Raw genomic sequence first — 13,265 nt, 5'->3', positions numbered from 1 at the left:
ATTAGAACACAAACAGATCCTTAAATGTTGCTTTTGGTCTGTAGGTCATTTTTCCTCAGTCTGCAGAAATAAACTGGTAATTTCTGCTTGTTTTTATTGTCGGGCCAAAAGGAGCACGTTGGTGAACAGGTTCAGACGCTTAACGTCGTTTGGTGACATTATTTAGATCCTCTGTTCAAACTCGATCCAGATCAGCAACCGGTAGATCAAATGTTTAAACTCTCCAATGGAAATGAGGTTTTATCAACGTCGAGCCTCTTTGCTTGGTTTTGTTCTTTGTATATTTCATTTATTTTTTTTAAACATATTTAGAGCCGAACTTTTGTTTTGAAAACCTTTCTGTGTTTTCTGTGCTTATTTTATTTGTTGGTATATTTTCAGATCTTCAAGGCAGCTAAAACCGTAAATGCATACTTTCAGTGTTTCTAACATTGGCCAGCTTTTTGTGATTAAACTAATAAAACGAAAGTCTTTGTCTATAGTTTGTTTTCATGGGTAAGAGAGGAAATCCGTATTTATTAGTGTTTTTCATCCTGACATTCCTGGATGTACCAGAGAATAGCTCAGCCTTAGCTCTGCTAGCTTGATTCTGGTGTTCTTTTTAGTTTCTGATCCTTTTTTGGACATTTGTTATGATGCGTAACCACAGCAACCGTAGCATGTTGTTTTGTTCCACCCAGGAACTACTAACTGTCAAGGTTCTCTCCTTTTGGGACTTTGAGCTTCAGTAATTCTGTTTCATATATTTATATTTTATATTTAAGCCAGTCTTAAGTTCCTCTCTGTCGCCCCCTTGTGCCTGCCTCCTTTCCTCTAGCTCCCTTCTAGTCTCTTCCATCCACACCTGCTCCCGATTAGCTGATTAGCTAATCGGGAGCAGGTGTGGATCAGTTTTCTTCCAGCTTTCAAGGAGGGAGAAGCTGCTCAGCGTGTTTCCGATAAACTGCAGACTAGTTAGCTTTAAACTTTAAACTGCAGAAAAACAAAAGTAACGAAACAAATAACATGCCAGTCAGACATTTTTTTCCTTCATCTCGTGTTCTCTGTGTGCAGGCATGGCGGTGTCACTGAGTGTACGCCGAGTTGTCCTGTAAATCAGATGAGCAGAGACGCCTGCATGATGAGCAGATGTTGGTAGATGAATGACGTTCCAGCATCTAACTCTAGATGCTCTAGATGCATCCTCATCCCTTAAGAGAAATAGATCACTGTCAGCTAAAGCTTTTTAGTCTTTATTTCTGAGCACTATGGCTGCTCTGCCAGCGACAAACATCATAAAAAGATTCAAAGGTAAAAAAAAGATTTTTCTATCTATAGCATTTCAAGCCTGCATTTCTACTCTTAGAATTTGGGAGATGACTGCTTTTCTCTTTATTCATCTACGCTGCACAGTATATACAGTACCTTGCAAAAGTATTTAGCCCGCTGGAACTTTTCCACCTTTTCCACATTTCAGGCTTTAAAACATCCTCATAATTCCAGGTAATCCTCGCCTATTTTCCTCGCCCAAATGGAAAAGCAAATAACTGCGGAACTGTAAGCCCAGATTACATCTGATGAATCATTTAAAAGCCAACACCTTCTAGTTTCTGAAAATATAAATTAAAATAGTGTGTAACGACAACAACATTATCTGGGCTCCATATGAAGTATAACACCTGATAAAGGTTCAGGATACGGCGACAGTTCCATAAATCGGCCAAGAAGATACAATTATGCATTTCTCAGTAGTATATGATCACACATCACACACGGAAAAATAGTGACATTGGTGACATCGACCACCACACGTTACAGACATCCCAAGTTCCAAAAACTCATTTCAGGGAGATGCTTATCTACGCTCTGGATTACCCATAATTCCAAGTCGTATTGTTTAAAATAAAATACTCAAATACATAGTTTTTTTAGTGCATCGGTTCAAAAATGACACAAAGTTGTTTCTTTTCTTCCTGAAAATCATTGGTCTTTTTTTAATAGCAGTAATAACGACATGCTTGAAAATAGGCATGTGTCATTGTTTTACAATTATTCTGCATCATGTCAACAACTACTGCAGAAAATTTCAGACTTCTAGGTATAAAAGTTCTAGAGCTATGAGACTTTTAACTTCTGGAGTCATCAGCGTCTCCAAACCTCATCAAATTGTTTGAAATTGTTCTTCTTGGTTTTAAACAATAATTTTACCCCCAAAATCAAACTGACGCATTTTTATGGTCACAAAATATTTTTGAACTAAATATTTTTCCACTTTTTTTTCATTTTCATCTGATGATTGACTGGTGAGTATCTTTCATTTCATCATTCATAGAAGCAGACACTTGTTTTGTTGGCAGGAAGGCGATGAAAACAAACAAACCAAACATCACAGGCAAATGTTTGAGGAAGTCTTATTAGCAAGATGCTAAGCATTAGCTATGACCACTAAGTTTTTTTATTTTAAAAAAACAGACGTTGTCAGGATTTGGTTAAGATTGTGGACCAAAACGCAGAGGCAGGCAGGCAGAGGTGAATTTTTAGTTGGTTTAATGAAGGGCTAACTGAAAAAGTCCAAACAAACAGCCAACCAAGAATCCAAAATGAAAACAAAGTCACAAAAAAAAAAAAAACATGAAACCAGGAGTCCAAAATTCAAAAAAATTCAAAACATGAAAAAAATAAGAAGAAAACAGACCAGAAAACCATGGAGACATCAGGGAATGAAAACTCAAGGAGGAAGGCTCAGAGAGACGAAGTGGAGGAAGACTGAAGAGGTTAGACCAGGACCCAGCAAAGAGGAACTAAACAGCAAGATTTATTATTTATAGGAGACAGAAACAAAGAGAGACTAAGGAGCAAACTGGGAGCAGGTGTGCACAGAGCAAGAGAGGAAAAGAGGTAGGGAAAAAGGAGAACACAAGAGGGCAGCAGAGGGCAACAAATGAAAAAACCTGGAAGACTGGAAATAACAACAAAATAATAATAATTAAACCACTAAGACTCTAAAACAAGGAGAAAAGTAAAACTAAACACTCAAAAGAAAACATAAAAGAACCAAGACTAAAACAGTAACTAAGAATTAACTAGAGAACATAGCAAAATAAAAAATAAAACCAATAACACTAGAAAACAAGGAGCAAAGCAAAAATGAACCAAGACTGAGACGGTTAATGAGAAAAAAACACGGAACACAAAAAACTAAGAATTAAACCATAAAAACTAAGAAACAAGGAGAAAAGCTAAACTGGATACTCAAAAGAAAAACACAGAAACCTAACAGACGTTATGAGGTGGTTTTATATTCACAGAATATTTTTATTCTGAATATTCTGGATTATTTTAATCTGTGGACCCGTATGGAAGAACGGAATATAAACAATAGAAGATTAGATTTATAAAATGACTTCTGGGAGCCTATAGAGGGATGTAGCTGTGGCTGCTTTAGCTCATGCTGCTCTATCTGAGTTAACTGTGCTTTGATGGTCGCTGCGTCCAGAAAATGAATTTGGTGAATCTAAGCTTTCAAATGATGTCTAACATCTATATTGGTAAAAGTTTAACTGTTTTTATTTTCATGCGTTCCGAGTTTTTAGGCGGAAACATGTCAAACGTTTTTTCTGAAGTTTTTATCCATTCCTCCTGCAAACAGCTGGAGTTCAGTGAGGTTGGATGGAAATCGTTTATGTTTTCACTTCTTTGCACAGATTTTGGATTCAGGTCTGGACTTTGACTAGGCCATTCTAACTCTTGTTTATCTATGAACCGCTGTATTCTAGATGCTGCTTTCTGTTCTCTGGCCGTCGGCAGAATCCAGCCGGTTCTGCTCCTGTATTTGGCTCCATCCATCCTGCTGAAGAAAAGCCCAGACCATAATGCTGCCACCACCATGTCTGATAGTGGGGAAGGTGTTTCAGTCCAGAATCCTGCACCAGGTTGGGCATCCGGAGGGGAAATGTATGACATGAACATCTAGGGGTAGAAAAACCATATTACTTCACAGGTGTGGGAATGGGTATATATGAAGAAAATGGAGATCTGGAGCCAACAAGTCGTTCTGCCCAGCCTACAACCCAGGTGAGTTCAATATATAACGTGAACTAACCTGTGCAGATCAGACTCACCTGGTTCAGTGGGTGAAAAGAAGAAAGTCAAACTTAGTCAACTTTAATCTGTGAGCGTAAGGAAGTGATCTTTACTGTCTGTTATTATAAACGGCTTTATGATCACTGGTCAGGTCGAACTTCATCGTTTATGGGTCCATGCGGCCCTGGCCAGGTTTAAATGATGATCATTGCTAGCAGGGGGAAGGTCTGGGTTCCGAACTCTATGGGAGGATTCAGTTTTTAAAAAATCAGACTCATCAAGGACCTGCATGTTCAGGGTGATGATTCCTGTCAGCTGCAGAAATCCTGGGGTGACTCATTAGGTCATCATGGAGCAGAAGCTGAGAGCTTTGTGGCATGGTGTGGAAACCATCATCTGATCCTGAAGGTCAACAAAACAAGGAGATGATTTCAAAAGAAACAGGAATAAGATTAAATTTATTTTATAATGATAATAATACACATATAAACATGGTTATACCTAAAAAGAACAAAACAAGCTGTTTAAATCTTGGCTTTCCACCGCCATCTGCTGGTCAACATGCAGCATTGCAGTCCAGCATTTAATCCTGAATTAATGCCTAAAAGTTTTCACAGCAGCGATGAACTGAAAGAGATATCCTCAGTTCTGCAAAATTAAAAGAGAAACATGAAACTATTCAGCTAACTACAGATTTCTTTTTTGTTTTTTGTGTATTTGAAGGTTTCAGGTGTTGAAAACTATCTGGAGAAAAAGACAAAAGAAACCACAGTCAGTCACTGCTTTTCATTAGAAAGAGGAATTTTACTGTGAGAAAGCTGATACATCTGCTGAGGAGGTTAGAGCGGATCTTCCTGTCTCCAAAAGGTCAGAGTTCATGACAGGATTTGGATTGATGGCCGAGATCTGAGGCCAAAATGAAAACTCCAGCAGCTTTCATTATAAACCTGTTCCTGGTTACATCATTCCTGTTTTCTCCCTCAGTCACCAGGTGGCGCTAGAGTCCTCTGAACAGCAGAGCTTTATTGATTAAAACTAGTTTATGTGGGAAATGACTCCATTGTTCATTAATATTAATGTTTTGGTCAATAAAAAACTCTATAAAATGTCATTATGATGACATGAACACTAACTTCATAGCAGCCGCATGGATCAGTTTGCTTCTGCAGTAATATCAGTAGTTTGCATCTGAGAAACATGGAAGGCTTTCCTGAACCAGACTTCATTACTCTGGTTTGAAGCAAAACGTTTATACATAATCAGCATCAAAAGTGCTGCTATAAGTTTTAATTATAAATCAGAACAAAGAGGCTGTAATAGAAAGCAGCAGACTGAAATACATCAAGATTCGATGAAAGGTTTAGTCTGTTTCTGGGCTCCAGCTCTGCCTCCAACAGCAGAGGGGAGATTAATGAAGATGAATTATGGAAACAATCATGGTTGTTTCATCTGATTAGGAGGATAAGGAGCAGAGGCTGCAGCCATCAAAGCAGAGTCTCATTATCAGACCCTCCACTCTAATCAATTGTTTATTTATAGGCTGAATATGAAGCAGATCAGTCAGACTTTGAGCAGGAAAACTTTGGTTCAGAGATTATGAGTTGGTTTTAAAATCACTCAGGATGAAAACATTTCATACAGTTTCCTTTATTTAAGAAAATAAACCAGGCTGTGCCGTCATGACCCACAGGATCCACAGGAGGGCAGTGTTGCCTCAGAGAAGCCTAACCTGCTGCCTTCCAGATGGAAACATCTGCTTTGTTTAATGAGAACTAAGTAGTTTCCAGTCAACATTTGCCAGAGGATTGAACAAAATAGTAAACATAAATAAAAAATAACTGAATAAAAGTAAAAATAGTAATAGTGATTAAGTAAAGCTACACATAGAAGCATTTAAAGGGATTACATAAATAGTTGAATTTACAGCATAAAGATAAAGTTTTAACATCCTTTTAGTTATTGGAGAAGGACAAGGTAGAAAAATAAGTTGCTGTGAATGCAGCGTTGCTTTCTGATGTGAGGAATAAATGTGTGAGTTGCTGTGAATGCAGCGTTGCTTCCTTACGTGAGGAATAAATGTGTGAGTTGCTGTGAATGCAGCGTTGCTTTCTGACGTGAGGAATAAATGTGTGAGTTGCTGTGAATGCAGCGTTGCTTCCTGATGTGAGGAATAAATGTGTGAGTTGCTGTGAATGCAGCGTTGCTTCCTGATGTGAGGAATAAATGTGTGAGTTGCTGTGAATGCAGCGTTGCTTCCTTACGTGAGGAATAAATGTGTGAGTTGCTGTGAATGCAGCGTTGCTTCCTGATGTGAGGAATAAATGTGTGAGTTGCTGTGAATGCAGCGTTGCTTCCTGATGTGAGGAATAAATGTGTGAGTTGCTGTGAATGCAGCGTTGCTTCCTGACGTGAGGAATAAATGTGTGAGTTGCTGTGAATGCAGCGTTGCTTCCTGACGTGAGGAATAAATGTGTGAGTTGCTGTGAATGCAGCGTTGCTTCCTGACGTGAGGAATAAATGTGTGAGTTGCTGTGAATGCAGCGTTGCTTCCTGATGTGAGGAATAAATGTGTGAGTTGCTGTGAATGCAGCGTTGCTTCCTGACGTGAGGAATAAATGTGTGAGTTGCTGTGAGTGCAGCGTTGCTTCCTGACGTGAGGAATAAATGTGTGAGTTGCTGTGAATGCAGCGTTGCTTCCTGACGTGAGGAATAAATGTGTGAGTTGCTGTGAGTGCAGCGTTGCTTCCTGACGTGAGGAATAAATGTGTGAGTTGCTGTGAGTGCAGCGTTGCTTCCTGACGTGAGGAATAAATGTGTGAGTTGCTGTGAGTGCAGCGTTGCTTCCTGACGTGAGGAATAAATGTGTGAGTTGCTGTGAGTGCAGCGTTGCTTTCTGACGTGAGGAATAAATGTGTGAGTTGCTGTGAATGCAGCGTTGCTTCCTTACGTGAGGAATAAATGTGTGAGTTGCTGTGAATGCAGCGTTGCTTTCTGACGTGAGGAATAAATGTGTGAGTTGCTGTGAATGCAGCGTTGCTTCCTGATGTGAGGAATAAATGTGTGAGTTGCTGTGAATGCAGCGTTGCTTCCTGATGTGAGGAATAAATGTGTGAGTTGCTGTGAATGCAGCGTTGCTTCCTGATGTGAGGAATAAATGTGTGAGTTGCTGTGAATGCAGCGTTGCTTCCTGACGTGAGGAATAAATGTGTGAGTTGCTGTGAATGCAGCGTTGCTTCCTGATGTGAGGAATAAATGTGTGAGTTGCTGTGAATGCAGCGTTGCTTCCTGATGTGAGGAATAAATGTGTGAGTTGCTGTGAATGCAGCGTTGCTTCCTGACGTGAGGAATAAATGTGTGAGTTGCTGTGAATGCAGCGTTGCTTCCTGACGTGAGGAATAAATGTGTGAGTTGCTGTGAATGCAGCGTTGCTTCCTGATGTGAGGAATAAATGTGTGAGTTGCTGTGAATGCAGCGTTGCTTCCTGATGTGAGGAATAAATGTGTGAGTTGCTGTGAGTGCAGCGTTGCTTCCTGACGTGAGGAATAAATGTGTGAGTTGCTGTGAATGCAGCGTTGCTTCCTGACGTGAGGAATAAATGTGTGAGTTGCTGTGAGTGCAGCGTTGCTTCCTGACGTGAGGAATAAATGTGTGAGTTGCTGTGAGTGCAGCGTTGCTTCCTGACGTGAGGAATAAATGTGTGAGTTGCTGTGAGTGCAGCGTTGCTTCCTGATGTGAGGAATAAATGTGTGAGTTGCTGTGAGTGCAGCGTTGCTTCCTGACGTGAGGAATAAATGTGTGAGTTGCTGTGAGTGCAGCGTTGCTTCCTGACGTGAGGAATAAATGTGTGAGTTGCTGTGAATGCAGCGTTGCTTCCTGACATGAGGAATAAATGTGTGAGTTGCTGTGAATGCAGCGTTGCTTCCTGACGTGAGGAATAAATGTGTGAGTTGCTGTGAATGCAGCGTTGCTTCCTGACGTGAGGAATAAATGTGCGAGTTGCTCTGAATGCAGCGTTGCTTCCTGACGTGAGGAATAAATGTGCGAGTTGCTGTGAATGCAGCGTTGCTTCCTGACGTGAGGAATAAATGTGCGAGTTGCTGTGAATGCAGCGTTGCTTCCTGACGTGAGGAATAAATGTGCGAGTTGCTCTGAATGCAGCGTTGCTTCCTGACGTGAGGAATAAATGTGTGAGTTGCTCTGAATGCAGCGTTGCTTCCTGACGTGAGGAATAAATGTGTGAGTTGCTGTGAATGCAGCGTTGCTTCCTGACGTGAGGAATAAATGTGTGAGTTGCTGTGAATGCAGCGTTGCTTCCTGATGTGAGGAATAAATGTGTGAGTTGCTGTGAATGCAGCGTTGCTTCCTTACGTGAGGAATAAATGTGTGAGTTGCTGTGAATGCAGCGTTGCTTCCTTACGTGAGGAATAAATGTGTGAGTTGCTGTGAATGCAGCGTTGCTTCCTGACGTGAGGAATAAATGTGTGAGTTGCTGTGAATGCAGCGTTGCTTCCTGACGTGAGGAATAAATGTGTGAGTTGCTGTTAATGCAGCGTTGCTTCCTGATGTGAGGAATAAATGTGTGAGTTGCTGTGAATGCAGCGTTGCTTCCTGACGTGAGGAATAAATGTGTGAGTTGCTGTGAATGCAGTGTTGCTTCCTGATGTGAGGAATAAATGTGTGAGTTGCTGTGAATGCAGCGTTGCTTCCTTACGTGAGGAATAAATGTGTGAGTTGCTGTGAATGCAGCGTTGCTTCCTGATGTGAGGAATAAATGTGTGAGTTGCTGTGAATGCAGCGTTGCTTCCTGATGTGAGGAATAAATGTGTGAGTTGCTGTGAATGCAGCGTTGCTTCCTGACGTGAGGAATAAATGTGTGAGTTGCTGTGAATGCAGCGTTGCTTCCTGATGTGAGGAATAAATGTGTGAGTTGCTGTGAATGCAGCGTTGCTTCCTGATGTGAGGAATAAATGTGTGAGTTGCTGTGAATGCAGCGTTGCTTCCTTACGTGAGGAATAAATGTGTGAGTTGCTGTGAATGCAGCGTTGCTTCCTGACGTGAGGAATAAATGTGTGAGTTGCTGTGAATGCAGCGTTGCTTCCTGACGTGAGGAATAAATGTGTGAGTTGCTGTGAATGCAGCGTTGCTTCCTGACGTGAGGAATAAATGTGTGAGTTGCTGTGAATGCAGCGTTGCTTCCTGACGTGAGGAATAAATGTGTGAGTTGCTGTGACTGCAGCGTTGCTTCCTGACGTGAGGAATAAATGTGTGAGTTGCTGTGAATGCAGCGTTGCTTCCTGACGTGAGGAATAAATGTGTGAGTTGCTGTGAATGCAGCGTTGCTTCCTGACGTGAGGAATAAATGTGTGAGTTGCTGTGAATGCAGTGTTGCTTCCTGATGTGAGGAATAAATGTGTGAGTTGCTGTGAATGCAGCGTTGCTTCCTGACGTGAGGAATAAATGTGTGAGTTGCTGTGAGTGCAGCGTTGCTTCCTGACGTGAGGAATAAATGTGTGAGTTGCTGTGAATGCAGCGTTGCTTCCTGACGTGAGGAATAAATGTGTGAGTTGCTGTGAGTGCAGCGTTGCTTCCTGACGTGAGGAATAAATGTGTGAGTTGCTGTGAGTGCAGCGTTGCTTCCTGACGTGAGGAATAAATGTGTGAGTTGCTGTGAATGCAGCGTTGCTTCCTGACGTGAGGAATAAATGTGTGAGTTGCTGTGAATGCAGCGTTGCTTCCTGACGTGAGGAATAAATGTGTGAGTTGCTGTGAATGCAGCGTTGCTTCCTGACGTGAGGAATAAATGTGCGAGTTGCTGTGAATGCAGCGTTGCTTCCTGACGTGAGGAATAAATGTGCGAGTTGCTGTGAATGCAGCGTTGCTTCCTGACGTGAGGAATAAATGTGCGAGTTGCTGTGAATGCAGCGTTGCTTCCTGACGTGAGGAATAAATGTGCGAGTTGCTGTGAATGCAGCGTTGCTTCCTGACGTGAGGAATAAATGTGCGAGTTGCTCTGAATGCAGCATTGCTTCCTGACGTGAGGAATAAATGTGTGAGTTGCTGTGAATGCAGCGTTGCTTCCTGACATGAGGAATAAATGTGTGAGTTGCTGTGAATGCAGCGTTGCTTCCTGACGTGAGGAATAAATGTGTGAGTTGCTGTGAATGCAGCGTTGCTTCCTGACGTGAGGAATAAATGTGTGAGTTGCTGTGAATGCAGCGTTGCTTCCTGACGTGAGGAATAAATGTGTGAGTTGCTGTGAATGCAGCGTTGCTTCCTGACGTGAGGAATAAATGTGTGAGTTGCTGTGAATGCAGCGTTGCTTCCTGACGTGAGGAATAAATGTGTGAGTTGCTGTGAATGCAGTGTTGCTTCCTGATGTGAGGAATAAATGTGTGAGTTGCTGTGAATGCAGCGTTGCTTCCTGACGTGAGGAATAAATGTGTGAGTTGCTGTGAGTGCAGCGTTGCTTCCTGACGTGAGGAATAAATGTGTGAGTTGCTGTGAATGCAGCGTTGCTTCCTGACGTGAGGAATAAATGTGTGAGTTGCTGTGAGTGCAGCGTTGCTTCCTGACGTGAGGAATAAATGTGTGAGTTGCTGTGAGTGCAGCGTTGCTTCCTGACGTGAGGAATAAATGTGTGAGTTGCTGTGAATGCAGCGTTGCTTCCTGACGTGAGGAATAAATGTGTGAGTTGCTGTGAATGCAGCGTTGCTTCCTGACGTGAGGAATAAATGTGTGAGTTGCTGTGAATGCAGCGTTGCTTCCTGACGTGAGGAATAAATGTGCGAGTTGCTGTGAATGCAGCGTTGCTTCCTGACGTGAGGAATAAATGTGCGAGTTGCTGTGAATGCAGCGTTGCTTCCTGACGTGAGGAATAAATGTGCGAGTTGCTGTGAATGCAGCGTTGCTTCCTGACGTGAGGAATAAATGTGCGAGTTGCTCTGAATGCAGCGTTGCTTCCTGACGTGAGGAATAAATGTGCGAGTTGCTCTGAATGCAGCATTGCTTCCTGACGTGAGGAATAAATGTGTGAGTTGCTGTGAATGCAGCGTTGCTTCCTGACGTGAGGAATAAATGTGTGAGTTGCTGTGAATGCAGCGTTGCTTCCTGACATGAGGAATAAATGTGTGAGTTGCTGTGAATGCAGCGTTGCTTCCTGATGTGAGGAATAAATGTGTGAGTTGCTGTGAATGCAGCGTTGCTTCCTGACATGAGGAATAAATGTGTGAGTTGCTGTGAATGCAGCGTTGCTTCCTGACGTGAGGAATAAATGTGTGAGTTGCTGTGAATGCAGCGTTGCTTCCTGACGTGAGGAATAAATGTGTGAGTTGCTGTGAATGCAGCGTTGCTTCCTGACGTGAGGAATAAATGTGTGAGTTGCTGTGAATGCAGCGTTGCTTCCTGACGTGAGGAATAAATGTGTGAGTTGCTGTGAATGCAGCGTTGCTTCCTGACGTGAGGAATAAATGTGTGAGTTGCTGTGAATGGAGCGTTGCTTCCTGACGTGAGGAATAAATGTGTGAGTTGCTGTGAATGCAGCGTTGCTTCCTGACGCGAGGAATAAATGTGTGAGTTGCTGTGAATGCAGCGTTGCTTCCTGACGCGAGGAATAAATGTGTGAGTTGCTGTGAATGCAGCGTTGCTTTCTGACGTGAGGAATAAATGTGTGAGTTGCTGTGAATGCAGCGTTGCTTCCTGACGTGAGGAATAAATGTGTGAGTTGCTGTGAATGCAGCGTTGCTTCCTGACGTGAGGAATAAATGTGTGAGTTGCTGTGAATGCAGCATTGCTTCCTGACGCGAGGAATAAATGTGTGAGTTGCTGTGAATGCAGCTTTGCTTTCTGACGTGAGGAATAAATGTGTGAGTTGCTGTGAATGCAGCGTTGCTTCCTGACGTGAGGAATAAATGTGTGAGTTGCTGTGAATGCAGCGTTGCTTCCTGACGTGAGGAATAAATGTGGGAGTTGCTGTGAATGCAGCGTTGCTTCCTGACGTGAGGAATAAATGTGGGAGTTGCTGTGAATGCAGCGTTGCTTCCTGACGTGAGGAATAAATGTGTGAGTTGCTGTGAATGCAGCGTTGCTTCCACTGCCGTCATGACTTCAGTTCACAGTAAACAGGAAATTAGTTCTAGTCAGTTTATTTCTATTGAATCAAAGCTTAAATTACTCTGGATAACTAATCCGGCCCGATGAACATCAAACAACAGGTTTCAGCCTCAGTCGTCATATTCAGTCTCAGAGTTCAGAGGAATCAAATAAAAGCAGGAAAAGCAGCCAGTGGAGGAATGAGAGGACAGAAAACCCACCCAGACGCTTCCCTGATGGTTTCAGTCGGCAGCATGTCAGCCAGTTTCATGATGGACTCCCAGTGACGGTTAGAAAGCAATCCTGATATTTAGTTAGCATGATTCCATCTGACTGCAGGAGCCGACGTGTGCAAAGAAACTAAACCAGGTTCGGTTCAAAGCAGCTAAAACTACTACAACTAACTACTACTTACACTGAGCCTGGTTCTGCTGGAGGTTTCTTCCTGTTCAAAGGGAGTTTTTCCTCTCCACTGTCGCTACAAGCATGCTTAGTGTGAGGGATTGCTGAAGAGTCAATGAGTCGATGCAATCAGCTGGTTTTCCTTAGATAGAAAACTTTGAATCAATCTGACTGGATGATCTGGTGAACTGGAAAGTGACCTGAGATGACATGATGGGAATTGGAGCTATAGAAATAAACTGAATAGAATTGAACATTTGCTCTAAATGAAGATGAGAAGCAGCGCAAAAAAGTTCTACAATCTGAATTAGATTATTTTTATACTAAAGAAGCCAAAGGAGCAGATTTGAGGTCCTGAGCTGAGTGGATTGAAGATGGTGAGAAACGTCCTGCAGATTTCTGCAGATTAGAAACAATCAGACCAAAAATTAATGCAATAAATTGCTTGCTAATGAATAATGAACCATGAACTGACTGGAAATTAATATCCAGAGAAATGTTTACTTTTCATAGCAACTTATATTCTTCTGCATATAATAACTTCATGGCAGAAGCATTTTATCATTCTATTCAACACTTGATCCCAACTTTTGATGACAATTTTAAGCAGACATGTGAATCAGGCGTCACCAGAGGATTTAGATAAAGCTTTGGGTTCTTTATCCAAGGACAAAGCTCCAGGCTGCGACGGTCCAACAAGTCATTTCTATAAA

The sequence above is a fragment of the Cyprinodon tularosa genome, unplaced genomic scaffold, assembly GCF_016077235.1.
Source record: "Cyprinodon tularosa strain WSP-4 unplaced genomic scaffold, ASM1607723v1 ctg997, whole genome shotgun sequence".
Lineage (NCBI taxonomy): Eukaryota > Metazoa > Chordata > Actinopteri > Cyprinodontiformes > Cyprinodontidae > Cyprinodon > Cyprinodon tularosa.
This window is presented reverse-complemented; position numbering follows the sequence as displayed.